Genomic DNA, 6,000 nt, shown 5'->3' on the forward strand with positions numbered 1-6,000 from the left:
CAGACTAGGAAAGTAATGTGAACTACAGGAATATACTAATTCTTAGCTGACACCCCCCCCCCCACCATATCTCCAACAATACACTACATACCCACCTCAACTGGTATGTGATGACTCCTGTTATGTTGGGACATATGTCCTATTGGTTGATAAATATTTAAATGTTTCTATGCATGTGCTATGTTGAAATACTCCAACATTGGTGGCATGGTGCCATCAACATACCTGCATGCTGTTGTTATTACCACTGTGGTCCCATATATGCATGTGTTCTATTTGCTATGCAACTGTTCCGTATCTGGTGTCTGGGTTAATGGGACTATCTATGCATGCTGTTATACCTAACCCTGAAATGTGTTGACTATTACTAACCCACATATGTTGATACACCATAAACAACATATATGCTGATACACCATAAACAACATAGCATGTATGGGAATGTGGGACCCAGCGGACCCACCTGTCCCACCTCAGCTGGCCGTGGCACTGGGCCCCAGCATGTCTAGGGCCCAACCCGGGACCTTCTCTTCCATTGGTCCTAAGGCAGCTTTGGGTGGAACCACCTCAGTGGATGGGGCTCACTCCCCCTGGGAGCGGGTGCAGACAGGAAACTGTCACCTGTCGCCAGGTCCGGGTCGTGGTGTGAAGAGAGCTAGATCAGCAGTTTGGAGATCTTCTATGCCAGCTCAAGGACCGCATATCATGACAAGAGGATTGGCCTGGCTCTCTGTCTCAGCCCCCAGCACAGCCACCTTTGTGGTTGTAAAGGTGGAGTAGTGAATGCCCATGGGTGGGGATCTCAGTCCCACTGATTTCCCAATACCCCTCCCCATCAATGTGTTTACCCCACACATGTGTCATATACCACCCCTGTATGTGTCTTGTTTGTCTTGTCTGTTAACCTACCCAACCTACCTCCCCAAATTTATGTAGTATCCCTCCCCAACATCCCACTCTCACCTGAAAAAATGGGCATTCTGTTCCCCAAAAAAATATTGCCCCATACATAGCTGTCCATTTTGCACATGTGTTCACTGGACACGTAATCTGGTCTAATTGGCATCACAACATATTATTGTTATCCTCACCCCTATCTCAAGGGCTAGAATGCCCAAACCTACCTCCAAATTTAGTGTATATGCACAGCTGTTGCTGTAGAAAAATTGGGCAGCTATGGACCTTCCCTACACCCTCCTACACATCACTAGCTATTTTCCCCAATGTCTTTCCCTCTTTGTGCCCCTTTTTCACCACTTTCCTATCAACCCTTTTTTCTTTTCTTTTAAAGAAATTAGCATGGGGGTAAGTGGGAGTAAGCACTTTTAAGCAGCAGTAAGCATGTTTAAGGTTGTTTGTGTGGAAGTAAGCAATGCCTACACAGGTTAAGCAATTTAGAAGCTAAATGAGTATAAGAAACTGTAACCAGAAGTTAACAGTGCTTACCTCTGCACAAACCCATGCAAACCCGCTTACAACTGCTTAAAAGTGCCTTAATCACTCTGTATCCAATGGCCCGTGTTCTGCCCAGCAACAAAATGCCTCTGCAAGGCTCAAACACAGGACCCTGCACAGCACAGCCAAAGTGATTTGCCACTAAATCATGTCATATACACTAACATATCATCTAGCCCAGTCATTCAACAGTACAGGAAATGTATCTAAACATGTAGATGTGTGTGTGTGTGTGTGTGTGTGTGTGTGTGTGTGTGTGTGTGTGTGTGTGTGTGTGTGTGTGTGTGTGTGTGTGTGTACATATATATATATATATATATATATATATATCTGTATATCTAAATAGATATATACATATATATATATATGTATATATATATATATATATATATATATATATATATATATATATATATATAAAATATATATATATATATATATAAACATATGTACATACATATACATATCGCCTATAGATATATATATATATATATATATATATATATATATATATATATATATATATATATATATATATATATATATATATATATATATATATATATATATATATATATATATATATATATATATATATATATATATATATATATATATATATATATATATATATATATATATATATATATATATATATATATATATATATATGTATATACAGACATACATCTGTAGATAAAAATGGGAACATAAAAATATATATGTCTACATGCACCATTAATGGGGTTAGGGGGCCCAAACAACATATGTCTTGCACGTATAGATATTCCCCCTCCACCCACAGTCAAACACATCCACCCTGCAATACACTAGCAACTGTTGCAGATCCCATAACCAGGACCTGACACAACATGGGCAAAATATGTTAACAGTACTCCATCCCACCTGTATGATGTCAGGCTGGTACCAGTAACATATCATGCAGTACAGTTTGGCTACCATAGGGAATGTACAATGTAGAAGCAATCAACATACCTAGGATACATATACACAGACACATATATGCAGATACAGATATACATATATATATATATATATATATATATATATATATATATATATATATATATATTTATTTTTTTATTTTATTTTTATTTATTTAACATTTGTTGACCGGAAAAGTCCGACTAGGTTCCACAGATCCTGTTTTCAGCAGAGGCCCGGGGAGAAATGCTCCAGAAGCATGTCTTTATAATGTGGGAGGAAACCGGAGTACGCGGAGGAAACGCACGCGAACGCAGGGAGAACATGCAAACTCCTCACAGAAGGCACCCCAGCCGAGAATCGAACCAGAGAACCTCTTGCTGTGAGGCGACAGCATTAACCTCTGCACCACTGCCCTCTGCACCACTGCGATATATATATATATATATATATATATATATATATATATATATATATATATATATATATATATATATATATTTATGTAACTACACATACACACACAGAGATATGTATAGGAAGATACATATGTAGATGGTGCACACAATATGGAACAGCCACTATGCCTACAGTTACCACCTTACCAACTGGACACTGTATGAGCCACCCATACAGATGACAATTGTTGCCTGCAACATATACCCACAGAGAGGTCAAAGGATATTACACCACACACAGGTTTGCATAGATGTGAAAGCTTTATTTGTGCACTATTACAGTTGTATATGCCATGTCATATAGCTGTTTATACTCTGGCATACATATAAACAGAGTAATGCAACTGTGAAACAGTTATATTAATACAGTATTCTGGAAAGGTTTACATATGTTGCTGTCCAGGCCGAGGCCTTCAAGTAGTACAATAGTAAAGACTGACTGGGCCACAGGATACCAATCAGTCAACAGTAAGTAATGCAGATGTATAGCCAACAGCCTCTATCTTCACTCTGTACAAAATCCCTAGGTGTTAAAGACCTCAGCTGACATAATGGGATGTATCTGTTACATAACAAGGCATAACTGACACCATCAAAATCACACTGACAAACAGAACAGTCTGTATGGCAGGAGGCAGTAGGCCTGCATTTACCCAAAGTGAATTGTATGGTAATGTACATCCAGATACCTTAAGGCAGCTTACCCCTGATACCCCCACATGTTGTAACAGCCTAGGTTAGTTATGGTGCACCCCCCCTGGACTCAATAATACAGGGCCATATACCACTGTAACACACTGGCCTCTGGAGTGCATAAGGGCACACATGTATTGTGTAGGTGAAGCCCACACATATATGGACCCAACCCCACAGTATGTTTGGGGGACACAACAGCAGTGGACTGATGGCAGGAATGGCAGCATGACATACTCACAGCCCACTACATAACAACCCCTGACAGCATGTCATATGTATAAAGCTTGGCATGTAAGTGGAGGACAGAGGTTGGAACACAGGCCCATATGTGTAAAACTGTTGTCATACAGTAAGCAAGTTGCTGGTGTTACAAGATAGTCTGCAACATACCATTAGTCAGGAATGTGAAGTTGGAAACAGAAACAAATGAAGCTATGTAGTGATAACACTCAACACACACACTGCCAGTGATATATCTGACATAAGACCTGTGTGGTGGACATACAAAACATAATAGGCACACCTCTGGTTATCAAGGCCCACAGCTGAAAGCTATACAGACAGACTGCATTCCAAGTTAAACTAGTATGTACACACAAACCCTGTAACACTGGTGCTATACAATGCAGACAACAACACTACTCATACTCTGTCTGCATTTCTGGAACCTCCTACAAATATGCAGCTGGCCTGAGTGTGCAGATTCTCCCGTAAGAGGTATTGCTACCTGCTGTCTGTAACACTGCTGCCACACACAGGAAGAATGTCCATCATACAGGAAAGGTAAATGGACCACACCCACATGATGTAGGGATTTATAGTAGTTGGTTGCCATGACAGGGTAACTGGAAGTACTACACAGCATGCTGCATGCAGGTAACAAGTGGAGGACACTGACTGGTGCAAAGGCCATCACCTGATCATGTGCATCACCTACAAATTCCATGCAGCAATCTATGCAAAGCAGCTGATTCCATTTAGTGGAGAGAGAGAGACTGAGAGTGAAAGAGAGAGAGAGAAAGAGAGTGTGTGTATAAGGCACAGAAAAAAAAAACATCCAGAAGAGTCTGCATTCCCAGAACAGGTATGTGAAGTGTACATGTATGTAACTGATCATAGTACTTGCTCCATAATAATGGGATAGATGATGTGGAATGATTTTTATGTGCCTTCAGCTGTTGTTGTTGCAATGATGTTCAGCTGAACAATTGCTAAGGACAACAGAGTCCTTCCTGAGGGTAGTGGGCCATACCCATCAACCATGCAGAGCAGCACAGACTGATAAGATGTAAGCCATCATAGTGTGTGTGTTGTGTAAAGGGAAGTATGCATATTACGTGGCCAATAGCTGTTGGTGGTAGTAATGCCTTAATGATGGACACGTGGGTTCACAGCCCACCTTTTGCACACACCCCCGTAACTTAAATATACCAACCCTGAGATCGCACTAGAGTGCAGAAGTGGAAATCTTTCCATTCTGCACTGTAGCGTGAAGCCGGTTCCCCATGGTCGACATTTTAAATGTTGCTCATATGGTTTCGGCCATATGAATGTCGACATTTTGAAATGTCAACCATTAGAAGGGGTCCCATATATATATATATATATATATATATATATATATATATATATATATATATATATATATATCTACTGGTATGTCCACAAATATACAGATACCCATGTGTAGACATATATATGAGCACATATATACATCACATATATCTACACATATAGATAAATATATAGCTATATGCACATGTCTTCATATATACAAACACACACACACACACACACACACGCACACACACACACACACACACACACACACACACACACACAAACATATATGTATGTAAATACATGTCCCCTATATTACTACCACAGTGCTGCATGCTATGTGTGAGGAAACAGCACACATAGCAATGCACACAGATATCTACAGCTGTCAGTGTGTACAACATGGACGGGTATGTCACATGTGAACCACTTGTTGGGACCACATTGCCCTTGTCTGTGAAGTATGGAATGGGAATATGAGGAAATATGGCAGGTAAAATTGTGGCAGTGGTCAGGGCTGGTAGATATAGAGGACAGCCTACAGGGGTGGTATGTGACACATGTGGTGGATAAACACCCTGGATGGAGTGTGTGGTCTGTGATATGGACAACCCATGTGCCCTGATATGGACATAATGGGAACAATCCTCCCACCCACTGTTACTCACAATAGCAGTCCACGTCCCAAAGGTGACTGGCCTGGAAACTGAGTAGGAGGAGCATGTGGGCCCTGTGAATGTGTACTGGGTGCCTCAAGGTGATGTAGCACATCCCACATGTGTCTGTAGAGCCCGTTATGGAACAGACCCTGGACATGTCCTCAGGGGACCAGAACATGTCTGTGTGTGCCCCCATATGGGGGGACAACATCCCCTGAGTTGGTTCC

The sequence above is a fragment of the Protopterus annectens genome, chromosome 1.part2 (genome assembly GCF_019279795.1).
Source record: "Protopterus annectens isolate FY-2018-M chromosome 1.part2, PAN1.0, whole genome shotgun sequence".
NCBI lineage: Eukaryota > Metazoa > Chordata > Ceratodontiformes > Protopteridae > Protopterus > Protopterus annectens.